Raw genomic sequence first — 18,565 nt, 5'->3', positions numbered from 1 at the left:
CCACTACAAAGTCCATTCCTATTTCATCCCATTTCCAAACCGGAATGGGTAGGGGTTGCAATAACCCTGCTGGCTTTCGATGTTCGGCCTTGATCCTTTGACAAGTATCACAATGTGCCACAAATCGTGCAATGTCTGCTTTCATCCCACTCCACCAATATTTTTGCCTTAAGTCCATATACATTTTGGTGGATCCTGGGTGGATGGAGTAGGCCGAGTTGTGGGCTTCGTCCATGATCATCTGCCGGAAGTCTCCATTCTGGGGCACACACATCCTATCCTCGTACCATAATGTCCCCTTATCGTCCACTCTAAAACCTGGCGCTTTGTTTTCTCCAGTTTGCTTGCAGATCTTTACTAACTCCTGATCCGAGCTTTGAGCCTCTCTAATTCTATCCTCTAGGGTTGATTGGACGCTTAACACATGGCTGGAACCTCGAGGAACAATGTGCACATTTAATCGTGCCATTTCCTCGCGCAGGTTGTCATCCTTGGGTCCATAGGATTTCCGGCTCAAGGCGTCGGCTACCACATTTGCTTTCCCGGGGTGATAATGGATTTCCAAATTATAGTCCTTGACTAACTCTAACCACCTCCTTTGTCTTAAGTTCAAATCTGGCTGGGTGAAGATGTATTTCAAACTCTTATGGTCAGTGTAAATTTCACACTTATTCCCAATCAAGTAATGCCTCCAAATCTTGAGAGCATGTACTACGGCCGCTAATTCCAAGTCATGGGTCGGGTAATTCTGCTCATGAGTCCTGAGTTGGCGGGAAGCATACGCAACGACTTTCCCATCTTGCATCAGAACACACCCTAATCCTTGTCGGGATGCGTCACAATAAATGACAAAATCCCGATGAATGTCCGGTAGGGTTAACACTGGGGCGGTTGTCAACTTTTGCTTTAGTTCCTGAAAGCTTCTCTCACAAGATTCCGTCCAAGCGAACTTCTTCTCCTTTTTAAGGAGTTCTGTCATGGGTCGAGCCATCTTAGAGAATCCCTCGATAAATCTCCGATAGTATCCGGCTAACCCGAGAAAACTTCTGATCTCACTAACGTTAGTTGGCTGCTGCCAATTGGATACGGCTTCGACCTTCTCTGGGTCCACTGCTACGCCTTCCGCAGTCAGAATGTGACCAAGAAAAGCTACTCTCTCCAGCCAGAAGTCGCACTTGCTGAACTTGGCATATAACCTATGTGCCCTCAGCTTTTCCAATACTACCCGCAGATGTTGCTCATGTTCCTGAATATTCTTAGAGTAGATAAGTATGTCGTCGATAAAGACTACGACAAACTTATCCAGCTCGTCCATAAACACTTTGTTCATGAGATTCATAAAATAGGCAGGGGCATTGGTTAGTCCGAAGGACATTACGGTGAACTCAAACTGCCCATAGCGGGTGACAAAAGCTGTCTTAGGGATGTCACTTTCCCTAATCTTGAGCTGAAAATATCCTGACCTTAGATCGATCTTGGAAAAGTACTTAGCTCCTTTTAGCTGATCGAAAAGGTCATCAATCCTAGGGAGGGGGTACTTATTCTTAATGGTGACTTCATTCAGTGCCCGGTAATCTACACACATCCTCATACTCCCGTCTTTCTTTTTGACAAACAGGACTGTGGCTCCCCAAGGCGACGAGCTTGGTCTGATGAAACCAATCCGTTGCAGTTCTTCTAGTTGCTTCTTTAATTCCGTCAATTCCGAGGCCGCCATCCTATAGGGCCTCTTGGCTATCGGAGAGGTTCCGGGAATAAGGTCTATGACGAATTCTATATCCCTGTCCGGCGGCATACCGGGAAGCTCTTCAGGAAATACATCTGGGTATTCGTTTACTACCGGGACTCCTTCTAAGGGCTTGGCTTCCATGCTAAATACCATTGGGTCATATTTACTATCCCGGGTACGGCAGATCACTTGTACTCCTTCGTGGTTGGTTAGGTGTACCACTTTATCAGTGCAGCCTATGAGACCATTGTGTCGGCTTAACCAATCCATCCCAAGGATCACATCTATTCCCCCAGGCTTAAGTACTACTAAATCTGCTAGAAAGTCTACCCCACTTAAATTGATCTTTACCCGTGGACAGCCTAATTGACAATTGATGTCGCCTCCGGGCGTCCGGGTTAATAGGGGTGTCTTTAGTAGTACTGTAGGTATTTTGTGTTTCTCCACATAGCTCGAGGATATAAACGAGTGCGATGCTCCAGAATCAAATAATACTGTCGCCAGAGCTGAGTTGACTAAGTACTCACCGAGCACTACGCCCTGAGCTTCCTGAGCCTCCTGCGCGTTGATGTGATTGACGCGGGCTCGTCCAAACGATTGCTGCTTCACCTGCTGGCCGCTGTCGTTGTTGCGGACGGGCACTCGGTTGGCACCGGTCAGGGCTGGTCTGGGCCCATTCACTGTGTTGGAGAAGGTCGACGTTGCCGGCTTATTCTTGGCGTAGGGGCAATTGGCGATGAAGTGCCCTGTCTCTCGGCAGTTGAAACAAGCTCTAACATTGTTGTTGTCGGGGGTGGCCTGACTTGCACTGCTTTGCGGGGCCCTCGAGGTATTCTGGCTTCTAGGCGGGGCCTGTGATCCTGTCACCTGGGACTGAGTTCTATACTGCATTGGGGCCTGCGATCTTGGTGCAGTGTAGTTGGAGTTCCTCGGCTTTTGGAAGCGGTCCTGCTGGCGAGCCTTACTTTCCAAGAATTTGCGTTTATTGTCCTTTCTTTCTTCGGCCTTGGCCCTTTCTGTGAGGATGGCCTTGTTCATCAGGGTGTTGAAGTCTGGATAGATCTGGGGAGTAAGCAAGGTTCGAAGCTCTGGGCTTAATCCCTTCTTGAACATGTCTTGCTTTTTGTCGTCGTCGTTTACTTCTTCCGGCGCATATCGGGCCAATTCTATAAACCGGTGGGTGTATTCTTCCACCGTCATGCTCCCTTGTTGTAGTGCACGGAATTCATCCGCCTTGCGCTTCATGGTGGCCGAAGGGATGTGGTAGCGGCGGAACTCCCTTACAAATTCTCCCCAGGTGATGGTAGAGGCGTCTTCGGCTGCAGCACAATAGTTTTCCCACCAGGATAATGCCGTTCCGGTGAGCTGGTGGGCCGCCAGAAGGACTTTATCCCGGTCCTGGCATTCGAATGGTTCGAGCTTCCTCTGAATTACTCGCAACCAGTCGTCAGCATCCAACGGGTTGCAGGATCCGGCGAAGGTTGGTGGCTTGGTCCTTAGAAAGGCCGTCAGCTTGTCGTTCATATTCTGCCCTCGCGGCTGCCGGTTAATGAGGGCGTTCGCCAGAGTCTCCAGTATGAGGGTCTGGTTATGGATGATTTGTGCCAGGTCTCCGAGGGGTGGGGGTGGTGGTAGTTGTTCTCCTTCTTGACTTCCCCCTCGGTTCTGGCTTACTTCTTGCTCTCCTTGGGGAAGATCTTGTTCAACGGGGTGTGCTCCGACACTAGCGGCTACGGGGTTCCGGCCACGGGAGGCCCTCGCGACGTTCCGGGGGGTCACCTGTTGATTGGGTAAATCGGGGTTACGTTTATGTGATGTTTAAGTTGTTTAATACGTATATGCGGCGGAATCTACTTCCTGCCAGTAGTTATATAAACAAGCAGCACACAACAACACAACACACAATCATCACAAACAACAGGCACAAACACTTTATTACTGCGGAAAGGGGGTACAGCTTGGGGTAGGGCTAGGTCTCGCACTACTCGTCCAGGGTCATGCCCGAGGGCACGATTTAAACAAAAGGGGCTGGGGTGTACACCGCTAGGGTGGCGTCGGTCATTCTACTCGCGGGGCAGGCCTTCCTCTGGGGCGGAAAGCGTGAGTGATCCTTGGTCGCCATCCTCTGGATTTCCATCGGTCGAGGGTTGCGCCGCCGCATTTTCTTTAGCGGCAGCAGCGGAACTTTCAGGGTTCTCGGGTGGGGCTTGTGTGTTTCTGAAGAGTGTCCCCCATCCTATGACGGGTGTCCCGAGTAAAACATGGTCTTCCCCAATTGCCGGGACTGGTGTTCCACTTTGGGTCCAATCTTGCATACGCCGGTCTCGGGCCTGCCTGAGGCTCTCTTGAGCGACTGCTTCGTTACTGACCGCGGCTGCGGCTCTTGCCTCGGCATGGGCGGCTCGGATCTGCTGTATCCTCACCGCGAGCTCTGCTTGCTCGGCTCGATGGGTCTGCTCCCTTAGAAGGTTGGCTTGCTCATCAAAGAGTTGGTCCAGGGCGGCTAGGTAAGTGGCCACTTGGTACAGGGGGCCTTCTTCGTGGCGTCGTCGCTCCAGGTTTCTCATTCGTGCTTCCCAGACTGGGGTCCTGATGGGCGGCGGGAAGAACTTCGCTGGCGTGGGGGCGAGGTGTTCTTCAAAAATCCGGCACAAATAACGGAGTGCTTTTCTGATGGCCAGGGGGTAGGTATCTTGGTGTCTAAACCCTGTGGCGGTCGCGCGCCAGGGCTGGATGTCGGGGTAGCGGTTGCTCCTGGCGATGACCAGGATCACCCTGCAGCGGAGGGTACCATGGTGCTCGTACCCTCGGCTGTAGTACCTTGGGCGCTCCGTAACGCCAAGGTCTTCCAGGGTGTTGATCAAGAGGCTGGGGAATCCAGGTGCAGCTTGGCAATCGCCCTGGGTCCATCCTTCCTCAGCCATCTGAAACAGAAACAGGGTAAACAATCTGGTACAGGTGCAAAAGCGAGTAGATGATATTTATTATTACAACAAGGGTGGTACAGTTTTCATGGATACGTGGTCATTAGGGTCGGGTTTTTGCTAGGGGTGCTAATCCTATCATGGGGATTCTTCCTCGGTCCTGATAGAGCGCTTCTTTATCGGAAGGAACCGATCCATCTCGTTTTCGGTCTGAGTACCCTTGTCCCAATGGGTCTCCATGGGTTCTTCTTCTTCTTCTTCGATCCATCCACCTATCCCGTTGCGGGTCTCGTATTCTTGCATCTGGGCTCGGAGGGCGGCTAAGGAATACTCGGCGGTTGCAGCTCTTGTCCGTTGTTGCTCCAGCTCCTGGGTTATCTTTTCAATCCCCTGGATTAGCTTCTTCAGTTGTGCCGACTGTTCGCGGCAGAGTGCATCCAAGCCAGTAAGGTAGATGGATAGGTGGGAGACCGCATCTTCTAAGTCTTCTTCTTCTCGTCCAAGTCTCCTCATCCGGGCAATCCAAGTGCGTCCACTTCCTTCAGCGGGTGGGAAAAATCCCATAGAAGTCCGCTGAAGGTGGTGCCTGTAGAGCACACGCAATCGCCGTAGGGCTTTACGGGCGGCCTTTCGGTAGGTGTCAGGGAAACGGAAGCCAGTTGTGGAGATAAACCAAGGGTCCACAACAGGGTAGCGGGTGCTCCTCTCCACAAAAATCATCGTGTCGCACCGAAGGGTGCCACCGGAGGTATATTCTCGGTAGGCGTACTCCGGCGTCTCCATAACTCCAACGCGTTCCAGGCTGAGCAACAATAACTTAGGAAGGCCAGGCTCTGCGTAGCAGACTCCGTTGACCCATCCATTGTCAGCCATCTGGAACAGGGTAAAAACCAGTGGTGAGTGTTTGTGTGAGAAAAGAGCTAAGCCAGCGCAAATCCTAGGGCTTAAAAAGGGTTTCGCTCCTAGGGTCACATCCTACGGCCAGCCTACGGCTCTGATACCACCTGAAGCGTCCCCCCATCAGGGAAGACTTAAAAGTGTTGATTTATCAGTCCCAGGAGGCTGATAACACTTTTATTACATCAGATGGTACATCACCGTACAACTCTACGCGGTAATGGGCAGTGAAGCGCCACTATCGCGAGGATTACAACCAGAACCCACACAACTACACTAGCTACGAACAAAGGGTCATCAGAGTCTTGCGCCATGCGGAATCCAACGGTGGCCTCAACCACAGGCAAGACTGGGTGCAGGACGAAACCCTAGTCGTTGTCTTCGGGGATGTAGTCTGGGTCTTCCACTGTAAAAGTAAGAGAGGGGTGAGTACGAACGTACTCAGCAAGTCCAATCACACCCACGGAGGGGGTATAACAGTAATCGTATGCACAGGACAATCCAAGGATAGGTTATGGTTCATTTGTGAAAAACTCACTGTATGCAAGGGTTCGTTTAAAAACGATTTCCAAAATGAGTTTTCTAATACCAAGGAGCACACGATTTTGATCCACACAGGATCCAAGTTTTAAACTGCTACCGGACTCCCCGTCCGCCGTAGCACACGGCACAACTGCCGGACACTTTCCAAACAACTCACGCCAGCCCATTCATTCCCAGAGAGAATCACTAGTTATGTGACCACACCGTAACTTGCCCAATACCGTGGGCACGGCTATTCGAATAGATTTTAACTCTGCAGAGGTGTGCAACTTTACCCACAGGTGGGGTACCACAGCACGAACACCTTAGTGCCGGTGCAGATCCCAACAAAGCCATTACCCACCTTAGCTAGACCTGACTAGCCACCACGGGATCCATCAAGGGGTCATTCGACCTATCTCCGAGGTTTAACCGGGGCATAAGTCACACAGAGCTTATCCCTTCTCCTTGATCACCCGTTGCTCTTAGCTCTCCTGGTGGCTATCAGACCAACTAGTGGGATTTATGCTAAGCCGTTGCCCATACAACGGTCAAGTGGTTCGCACGACAAGAAGCTAGGTGAGATGTCACATCAACTCGGTCCTTAGGGGTGACAGGATGGATATCTCCCTTCCTCGCTCAACCACATAGGTACGAGCACACCAACGGCAATTCACACAGAAATGCCATCCATCCCGTCCGACTCGTTTCTCAAATCCACACTTTACCCTTTCCCACACCCACGCATTTTTCTTTATAAAATCAGGTATTCAAGGTATGGCTATCACGGCAAGGGTGGCTATCCTACCATGTTTTCAACACACAAAACAATGCAATTTTATAAAACAGGCCACTGGGTTGTGTTTAAAAAAACTAGGACAGAAACATGCATCAAAGGGCGGAATTGAACTTGCCATCGTCGAACTTTTGCGAGAAGTCCTGGTCGAAGCACTGTCCCTCGGGTTCGGGGTCGCAGTACTGATCCTCGTTTGCTTGGTCACGCTCGGGTCCTTCCTCGTTCACTCCGTGTCCTACGACGCAATCAAACAGGCACACAATCAAGCACAAGAAGTAAAAGCTTTTATCGTCGAGCTTGAATCGGAAATAATTTAGTTACGGAGGTCGGGGCAATATCTCTGGGTGGTTTCCTAATGGCATGGCTAAAACTATACTAGAAATGGCGTGGTAGAGTTTCGGGTCAATCGGAGGTCGTTTCGCACATAAAATGACGAGCTAAAGGGGTTCGGGGGGTTAAACAGGGCTCTCGGGGTTTATCTGTAAGTATCCGGAAAGAGCGAGGGCCTTTTTGTAAATCTTATAAATTCTCGGGGCATGCTAAAGAGCGTCAAGTGTATCTAGGCTCAAGTATTAGAGGGTCCTTTTTGAATTAATGGGACAACACGGGGTTTCTTTTGTAAAAGGGAAGTGAATAAGGGCATGCTCATAGGAAGGAGGGGGTTTTTGGGAAAAATCAGAAAGGGGAGGGGGTTTGGGTAAGAACACCCTTCTCCTTCCTCTCCCCCGTGCAAAACAGAGGAGGGGGGGAAGGCAGGGCGCCGGCGGTGGCCTGACCCGGCCGGCCGGGGCACGGCGGCGGCCCGGGAGTGGGGGGAAAGCGGGAGGGGGGCGCGGGGAACCCATCCCCGGCCTTACCTCGGGCCGAGGTGGAGCGAGGGAAGCTGCCCACGGGGGCGTGCGGCGGCGGGCACAGGGGCTCGTGGAGGCGGCGCCGGGCTGGGGAGGGCGAGGGGCCGGGTGGGCGGTGGCGGTCGTGGGGGTGCCGGGGTGCTCCCCGACCCCCTTTTATAGGCGGCCAAGGTAGGTGGCGGCGGTGGCCGGTGAGGAGGGGCAGGCGGGCGGTGCGGGGCACCTTAATGGTGCCCGTGTCGTGGAGCGGCGGCGCGGGCGGCGAGGCCGGGACGACGCGACGGCTCGGCACGCGCGGGCACAGTGCGGCGTCAGCGGCCGGGCACAGCTGTGGCAGAACCAACCTGAATTATACCGGCTCAAGTACGCGAGTCCACTTCCGAGGGCTTCAGCGTCCTTCAAACGGTATAATCCCTTGGCCTGTCGGGTAACGTCCCGATAAACCACCGATACACAGGATCAATAAGGTTACCTCACACGAAGGTGAGTCCAGAGATACAATCACCATCACATTTTACATCATAGAGAATTACATTACAAGAATTTCCAAAAGAAGTATGAAGTTTCAAATCTAGAGAAAAGATTACCAACCATTAAAGCTATGGTTTTTGGCAGCGGAAAACATACGCGACGATTACAACACGTCGTCAAGACGGATGTCATGCTAAGCCCGGGCACGACATCACTCGAGATCATCAGTGTTGGCCGAGGACGGATCCCTTTCCATGGACCAATCTTCTGGAAGAGCATAGGGCCAAGACAGGGAAGAGTAGGATCTTCAAAGGCTTTACCTGAAAAACATAAAACTAGCAAGGCTGAGTATACTAATACTCAGCAAGGCTTACCCGGGATTGGGTATACTTTAGCCCATAGCTAGACTCATGAAGGCTTTGCAAAGGCTCTGGGTTCATTTTCAGCTGAAAAGCAACAAAGAGTATGAACTACTTTCAAGTTTTAGCTTTTTTTCTTCTAGTTGAGTATTTATTCTAGATTAGCACCTACACTAAGCAAGCAAGGTAGTGATTCTCATCCATCAAGATTATCCATCATTAGTTCCACTTCTTACTCAATGTGGTAAAAGGGATAAGCAGTCTCAAGCATCGTGAGAGGCGGACGATTCGAATCGAATTTAACCTTGCAAGGTAAACCTAACACACACGCCTGGAATACCAACAAGGTGAACCAAGCAACCGTTTCCCTCATATTCCGGGTTGTGGATCAGGGCCACCACAAGCGACTGCAGGACCGTACGCACACCCTATATGTGCAGGACATACGTCTGTAGCGCGACTACAAAACCCGTATTCCTGTCTGCCTTGCAGAACGTACTCCCACACGTCGGTGTGTGTGAACATAAAATAAAAGTCGAGTGGTGGAGACAAGTCCACTTGCCGGGCCAATCGGGTACTAGGCTTACCGCTTACCATATTTCGCGGCATGTGGCTAGTACTTTCAAAAGCTTAGCCACCACTACCAAACATTTCGGCCTTAAAACTTTTCATCGAAACAGACAGGGTAAACTTCCAGGTCATGACACAATACATGACCCTGTCCGTCATCCTTATAGTGGTTGCAATAATGTAAACATTCAACTCCTATATCGCGCGAGTGACAGGAAATCACCCGACTTCTACCGGTCCTATTAGCGGAGCATCTATCCGATAAGGACTCGGGAGCATTACATGGGATTCCTAGGATTCATGCATCTAGGGTTTCACTTCAACTCCTAGACTTAATGCAAGATATAATATAGATAGACATAGATTGCAGTGTAAATAAAGTAGTGGGATATGTCCGGGGCTTGCCTTTACTGGTGGGTCTGAAGTCAGTAAGTCAACATCTTCCGAACTTTGATTCGGGGCTTCAGTTAATCTCTTGGTGATGTTCATTTGGTCTTCAGGAATATTCGCCGTAGACTTCTGGGAGATCTCGTAGTTACCATTTGCAGAAGTAGACGTATCTACATGCAATGCAACATTTCATTTAAAATGTGCGCATAACACTACCTTACTTCACAATACAATTGTAACTTAGCATTCATATAACACACTATTCACATATCAACCGAAAGATCTGAAACTAAACTTAGATAGAGCTTTAGGGGAACAACTAACTAGAATCGGCTACTCGTTGAAGATTACAACAGAGCCGATTGGAAACCATAGAGGTTTAGCCGATGGAAAGGTGCATCGGGTTTCTAGATGATCGATGAAAGCATCGATTACCTTGGCAGAAGGATGATTCCTAAAGCAGTTGTGTCTTAACTGAGATGTGCTTAAGTGTTATTCTAGGCAACTAAGTGTGGTTGTATCGGCTCGATTACGTCAGCACAACAATTGAGTGACGTATAGTCGATAGAAGTGTGGTTAAGGGTATATGGCCGATAGATATAGATAGCCGATCTTTCAGTCGATAAATCGACTGATAGAAGTGTATAGATAAAGGTGGGAAAACTAAGGATCGATCGGCCGTGTTTGACCGATATGGAAAAGCAACCAAAATTGGCTTGGGTCGGCCGATAGCAAGAACCCTAAGATTGTGGGTGTCTTTTCGATACATCGTCTTTGTGCAGTCGATGTAGGACAGAACAAAAGAATTGTATCGGCAATAGCCGATACTAGAAAGATAACAATCGTATCAGTTAACCAGCCGATGGTAGAAGCATACCGAAAGAAATGCATCGGCCGATAACTGTTACACAGAAGTATTCTAAACTCAAAGGAAACGGATGCTTAGCAGCTGAACTGATAGCCAACGCTGAAGCATAGCCGTAGAGATGTATAAGTTAAGCAGCAAAACACATAAATTAATAGGGATCTTTTTACGAGAAGGATCTTAAGGAAACGGCAATCAAGACAAGGATAACATCTTGACGGTAAGGAGATGAGCACCAGGGTGATAGGATTAACTAACCGTCAACTTTCTCCACCTAAAACATATATCCTATACTTTATCTTCCAGCTATAACATATGCATACAATATAAGGTACAAACAAAGCATTCATTCCCTGACATTTAACCTAGACCGCAAATCAAAGACTTTCACTCAAGATCATAACATAAAATTTGTAGATTTCGACCTAGGGTTTCAAACAAAACTGATTTTGCATTTTTATGAACTTCCTACGAAAATCTATGAAATGTAGAAGTTCATCGATTTGAAATACAGAAAGCTTTAGAAATTTTACAAAGAACACCCTAGAACTTTCTAAAACATAGCAATCAAGTCCCTGGTTCGGGAAAATAGATAACAGGAAGCTAACGACGATATTCCGGCAAAGGAATCGCCGGCATTAAGAAGATTTAGTAGGTTAGGGCAAACCTTGAGGTAATTTCGGATGTGGAGGAAGAACGGGTAAAAGGTGAATTCCCGTGGCGAACAGGATCGGCGAAGAGAAAAACTCGACGATGACGAGATTCCATGGATGACGAAGAAGTTTGCCGGGGATTGCAGTGGGTAGAGAATGGCCGAAGAGGTAATCCCCTCGGTGATTTGCGGTCTTGCTCGGCGATCGACGAGGAATAGGAGCTGCTGGATGTCATGGACTCCTGGGACGAGACGATGGAGCCGAATGGGTTCGCTAGGTCAACTCCTCCGCGAACCTCCAGGGTCCATCCGCTCACGAGCTAAACCTTCTTTTGCTCCCGCATCACTAGCTCTCCACCTGTTTGCGCGTAGCCTGTTGCTTTGCATACGCACGTGCCTGCGTCGCGCGTCGGACCCGCGTCGCGTTGCTCCTGCTTCGACCTCCACACGGATAAAGGGAGCTCGCCATGCGTGCCTCCTCCGAGCTCGTCACGCCTGACCACCGCCTTCGCTCCGCAACTTCTTCTTCCGACTTGCCGCACTATAAGCGCTTCTCCGCTTCTTGCTGCCGAACCCGCGTTCGCCCGGCCTTGCCGCGTCACTCCCGCGCATCCACGCACCAGCGCCCACTCTGCTCCGCCGTGCACGTGCTACTCGATCCGTGCGCCCGCACCACCAGCTTTCGCTCCTGTCCGCGCAACTCTGCGCGTTACTGCTTGCTCCGGCTGCTCGCCTCCGCGCGAGTGCGGGTCCCGCACTTGCCGCGCTCGCGCGCGTTCCGCACGCCTTGCCTGCCTCTGCATCCGAGCCAGCGCGTTCCCGTTCCAGCGCTGCGCGTGCTTACACCGCCTGCACCACATACGCCATCGCGCGCACGCTCGCGCCACTCGCTCGGCGTCGCTCAATTCACTCTTGCACTGCCAGCCGTGCCGCTCACGAGTTCGCGTCCACTTCCTGCGCGACATGCGCCTTCACTCGCCCGCGTGCATGCACTCCCGCGCGCCCGCATCTGCGCGCTCCACATTCGCGCTTGCGCCACTCCGGCCGAGCCAGCGCCGTCTGCGACGTTCTGCTCTTGGGCTCTCCGTGCACACACCTGCCCAGCCCCGCATGCTAGCTCGCGCCCGCGGTGCACGCCTGCATCAGCTCGCCCGGCCGCCTGGAGCCGCTCACGCCACTGGCTCTCACGCACGCCCAGCATCCAGCATCCAGCCGAGCCGCCGTTTCTCCCGCGCTACTGGCCTCCACGCCCTCTGCCTGCTGCAGCCGCGCCGTTCCTCTTCTGCCTGGGCCTGCTCGCGCCGACCGCTCGCCTCCGCCTGCCACGCGCCGTGCGCCGCTCGGCCCAAGCCGCCCGCCGCTCGGGCCGCTGCGCCGGCCCCGAGCGCCCGCCAGCCCGCGCGTCCGCGCGCGCCCCAGCGCCTGCTGCTGCGCTTGCCCGGGCCCGCCGCTGCCAGCCGCCGAGCGCCGGCCCGCTCCGCTTCGCGCGCGCGCGCCTGGGCGCCGCGGCCGCTCGCCCGAGCGCTCGCTCACCCGCGCCCCGCGCCGAGCCACCGCCTGGGCGCCGCTGGCCCGCTGCTGCCGTGAGCTGTCCGAGCCAGAGGAAGAGGAGAAAGAGAGGTGGAGGAAGGGTAGATGGAAGAGAGAGACAGAGATAAGCACTGCCGGTGGAGAAGATAAGACAGACGCCAGGGGAGGATAAGTCAGAGAGAGAACAGAAAAGAAAGAGGAATGGTTTTCTCCAAGGGCATATACGCAAAATCAGAGAATTGCAGGGGCTTATTTGTAAAACAAAATTTCCCGTCAACCCAAAGCCCAAATGAAGAAATGCCCAAAATGAAAGTTGGAGAGTTTTTCAAACTCTACAACATTGATTTAGGGCTCAAGTTCGAAAACTCAAAATTTGTATATTTACACGTAAATCTTTGAACAAAAGTCAGATTTGAATTGCTTTTGTCCTAAAAGTATAATTTTATAAAATTCAGGACTTAAATGCAAGCATTTATGACTCGTCATAATGACGGGATAGACTCGTCATAATGGTTGGATAGACATGTCATGATGACTTGCACTTTTACATTTTAGTCCTGAGTAAATTTTGAAAGTTACTTTTGTAAATCAAACATTTGCATAAAAAGACTCGTACTTTTATAAAATTACATAAACACTCTCATTTTTACCATTTTACCCAAACTTTTTACCCACTTCAACACATGCATTTCAAATGCAACTTTTGGATAAATATATATTTTTACAGGGAATAAAATATGAAAAACACGTTTGCAAAACCACCCTTTACTTATTTCGAAATTACCTCTCATCCAAACACATTTTGCAAAAACAACCCTAGGTTTTCTGTAATTACAAAAATACCCTTTTTATTAGCACTTTTAAATTTTCAAAAGTTTCACATAGACATACACAAGCTTTACACTTAACAAACACATATTTCATACTAACAAAATATATGCCTAGCATTACAAATACACGAACTGTCACATCCTCCCCCCCTAAAAAGAATCTCGTCCCGAGATTCGGACGAAAGACTCTAAAGGGAAGAGAAGCAAATCACCATCAGAAGTAGCAGGAAACAATCACACCGGAAGAGATTAATGTTGATGGTAAAAGTCATTGGAGTATGACGAGAAAAGCCTTTACTTTTGATGGGTGATTTAAGCGTAAATAGATTATACGTGGATGAGTATAACGAGAAAAGAGAAAGAAAAGTGATCAAGTTTTCATAGAGTTGAGATCACAATATGAGATCAGAACATGAGGACGATAAATGTCGGTGACATTCATCACAAAGTTCATGAATAACAAGTAAGAATAGTACAAGAGATTGACAAAGTGATGTTTGAAATATTTTTGCTCAGAGTTTACTACCTGAATAATTTTAGATGATGTTATTGCAAAACATGCCTATTTAGACCGATGCAATTAAGGGATAATGACAAAATGCTCTATTTAGAGTGCAATGCTCGATATATAACCATGAATGTGATGCACTGTTGAGATGTATGATTGCGATGATGGTGTAACATGAGGATGGAGGACTCCATGCACGACCGAGATGGTGCATATGATACAATGCATTACCATGATGCTGACCAAATGATGCATACACCATGATGCAAGAATGATGATACTTGCAATGTATGCACGCATGAAATGCATAAAGTAAGATGCATACCCTCATGAGTTGATGATGCACGTAACTTACGCCCTACAACCGTTCTCTCGTAACGAACACCTGGGTAGCTCTATATCCTTAGACAAGCATTAGAAGTTAGGACACTGATAAGGGTGCATAAGAAGAGTTTGCAGTGGGGTTACGTCACATGTACCTAGTCACCAGTGCGCTCCTAATGGCTCAATCATGTGACTGCAGTGCACATGAGGCCTTAGGTTCCGACACGGCATCTTGGTCATGTGATTAAACACCACCACAAAAGAGGAATAGCAACCCTGTAGTGCCAACAGCAACAAGAAAGACTTAAGAAACCGAAGACAACCTAAGGTTATACTAGAGGCATACCCGTTAGTCGATCTACGGATTCTGATGATGATGCAACATCATGCACTGACCAAAGATGGTATGGGTTATGATGCATGACTGTTGCCATAAGTCTTTTTATTTTATTTAAGATCATCTGAGCAAAAATTGAAGGTACAAATTTTCAGATGTTGTAACTAGAATGGCCAACAACACAAGGTACAACATCAAGAGAGGATAGATGAATCACTGAATGATGGATTGAAGGGTTTGATGATAATTATCAAGGTTTAACCATCAAAGGAAAAGCTCAATGCTTCTGCCGAAACAGATTCAAAGCAAAATCAAGGATTTGATTTGGCTGTCAAGCTAAGATTGGTGATAGGGTTCAAACAAAGCCCAATTCACCTGATTCACAAAAGGCGTTCTCAACTCTAAATTAGCCTATCAGATTACGTTGGCTTCTACCGCACAGAGTCAAAACAGACATTCAGTACAAGCACATATTTCAGTACATCAACGTAACAACCAAGGCAATCAGGTCAATCCAAGATGTCATGATGTATGCACGTTCTACACGTCCTCACAAATAAAAATAACTGCCAAGTAATCTTGGTCTTACGTGGTTAGTTACGGTGGCATCATGTAATTACGTCTCTCCCTATATATATACTAGTCGTTCTTACGTTCAAGCTTACGTAACGAGGTTAGCATACCTGCAGGAAACCACAATATGTACATACTGAACCTTTCATGCCAGCATGTCATGAAAGCGTCCCCAATCATTACTGTTCACTATAGAAACAGCATCTGTACAATTACCGCCGTACAGACAACGTTAACATACGTTATCGAGATAACGTATTCACGGGGGTACCGCAAAATGCGGGGATGTTGCTATTCATACCCCCTTACCTAACTATATACTCCCAATGTAGTCAACCGAAGTTGGTACATTGGCAGCATCTCAAGTAGGCCACTGCTTGAGAAACAGCGTTCGGTTCGCATCACCGACGGGAAGGCCAAGCTCCCTCAGTTGGCTGAGGATCCTTACCTCCTTACCTCACCATCGAAGATGTCGTTACAGAATATAAGGTTGAGTTGTGCATGAATTTAAGTTTTGACAGAAAAGTAATGCTGGTAGTTAGGGTTATATATATATATTATAGCCACCTCTAGTTCCCTTATAAGCATTACCCTAGGGCTTTACGTACTAAGCTCAATCCTTAACGAATCCTACGTAGTTTTGTCAAATACTTTGTTGGTCAAACTTTTATACTGAAAGCAGTTTTAAGGTAAAATGTATCTTCAGGGTAACCTTATAGCTCTGATACCAGCTGTGGCAGAACCAACCTGAATTATACCGGCTCAAGTACGCGAGTCCACTTCCGAGGGCTTCAGCGTCCTTCAAACGGTATAATCCCTTGGCCTGTCGGGTAACGTCCCGATAAACCACCGATACACAGGATCAATAAGGTTACCTCACACGAAGGTGAGTCCAGAGATACAATCACCATCACATTTTACATCATAGAGAATTACATTACAAGAATTTCCAAAAGAAGTATGAAGTTTCAAATCTAGAGAAAAGATTACCAACCATTAAAGCTATGGTTTTTGGCAGCGGAAAACATACGCGACGATTACAACACGTCGTCAAGACGGATGTCATGCTAAGCCCGGGCACGACATCACTCGAGATCATCAGTGTTGGCCGAGGACGGATCCCTTTCCATGGACCAATCTTCTGGAAGAGCATAGGGCCAAGACAGGGAAGAGTAGGATCTTCAAAGGCTTTACCTGAAAAACATAAAACTAGCAAGGCTGAGTATACTAATACTCAGCAAGGCTTACCCGGGATTGGGTATACTTTAGCCCATAGCTAGACTCATGAAGGCTTTGCAAAGGCTCTGGGTTCATTTTCAGCTGAAAAGCAACAAAGAGTATGAACTACTTTCAAGTTTTAGCTTTTTTTCTTCTAGTTGAGTATTTATTCTAGATTAGCACCTACACTAAGCAAGCAAGGTAGTGATTCTCATCCATCAAGATTATCCATCATTAGTTCCACTTCTTACTCAATGTGGTAAAAGGGATAAGCAGTCTCAAGCATCGTGAGAGGCGGACGATTCGAATCGAATTTAACCTTGCAAGGTAAACCTAACACACACGCCTGGAATACCAACAAGGTGAACCAAGCAACCGTTTCCCTCATATTCCGGGTTGTGGATCAGGGCCACCACAAGCGACTGCAGGACCGTACGCACACCCTATATGTGCAGGACATACGTCTGTAGCGCGACTACAAAACCCGTATTCCTGTCTGCCTTGCAGAACGTACTCCCACACGTCGGTGTGTGTGAACATAAAATAAAAGTCGAGTGGTGGAGACAAGTCCACTTGCCGGGCCAATCGGGTACTAGGCTTACCGCTTACCATATTTCGCGGCATGTGGCTAGTACTTTCAAAAGCTTAGCCACCACTACCAAACATTTCGGCCTTAAAACTTTTCATCGAAACAGACAGGGTAAACTTCCAGGTCATGACACAATACATGACCCTGTCCGTCATCCTTATAGTGGTTGCAATAATGTAAACATTCAACTCCTATATCGCGCGAGTGACAGGAAATCACCCGACTTCTACCGGTCCTATTAGCGGAGCATCTATCCGATAAGGACTCGGGAGCATTACATGGGATTCCTAGGATTCATGCATCTAGGGTTTCACTTCAACTCCTAGACTTAATGCAAGATATAATATAGATAGACATAGATTGCAGTGTAAATAAAGTAGTGGGATATGTCCGGGGCTTGCCTTTACTGGTGGGTCTGAAGTCAGTAAGTCAACATCTTCCGAACTTTGATTCGGGGCTTCAGTTAATCTCTTGGTGATGTTCATTTGGTCTTCAGGAATATTCGCCGTAGACTTCTGGGAGATCTCGTAGTTACCATTTGCAGAAGTAGACGTATCTACATGCAATGCAACATTTCATTTAAAATGTGCGCATAACACTACCTTACTTCACAATACAATTGTAACTTAGCATTCATATAACACACTATTCACATATCAACCGAAAGATCTGAAACTAAACTTAGATAGAGCTTTAGGGGAACAACTAACTAGAATCGGCTACTCGTTGAAGATTACAACAGAGCCGATTGGAAACCATAGAGGTTTAGCCGATGGAAAGGTGCATCGGGTTTCTAGATGATCGATGAAAGCATCGATTACCTTGGCAGAAGGATGATTCCTAAAGCAGTTGTGTCTTAACTGAGATGTGCTTAAGTGTTATTCTAGGCAACTAAGTGTGGTTGTATCGGCTCGATTACGTCAGCACAACAATTGAGTGACGTATAGTCGATAGAAGTGTGGTTAAGGGTATATGGCCGATAGATATAGATAGCCGATCTTTCAGTCGATAAATCGACTGATAGAAGTGTATAGATAAAGGTGGGAAAACTAAGGATCGATCGGCCGTGTTTGACCGATATGGAAAAGCAACCAAAATTGGCTTGGGTCGGCCGATAGCAAGAACCCTAAGATTGTGGGTGTCTTTTCGATACATCGTCTTTGTGCAGTCGATGTAGGACAGAACAAAAGAATTGTATCGGCAATAGCCGATACTAGAAAGATAACAATCGTATCAGTTAACCAGCCGATGGTAGAAGCATACCGAAAGAAATGCATCGGCCGATAACTGTTACACAGAAGTATTCTAAACTCAAAGGAAACGGATGCTTAGCAGCTGAACTGATAGCCAACGCTGAAGCATAGCCGTAGAGATGTATAAGTTAAGCAGCAAAACACATAAATTAATAGGGATCTTTTTACGAGAAGGATCTTAAGGAAACGGCAATCAAGACAAGGATAACATCTTGACGGTAAGGAGATGAGCACCAGGGTGATAGGATTAACTAACCGTCAACTTTCTCCACCTAAAACATATATCCTATACTTTATCTTCCAGCTATAACATATGCATACAATATAAGGTACAAACAAAGCATTCATTCCCTGACATTTAACCTAGACCGCAAATC

Source organism: Panicum hallii, chromosome 3 (genome assembly GCF_002211085.1).
Source record: "Panicum hallii strain FIL2 chromosome 3, PHallii_v3.1, whole genome shotgun sequence".
Lineage (NCBI taxonomy): Eukaryota > Viridiplantae > Streptophyta > Magnoliopsida > Poales > Poaceae > Panicum > Panicum hallii.
Note: the sequence above shows the minus strand (reverse complement) of the source record.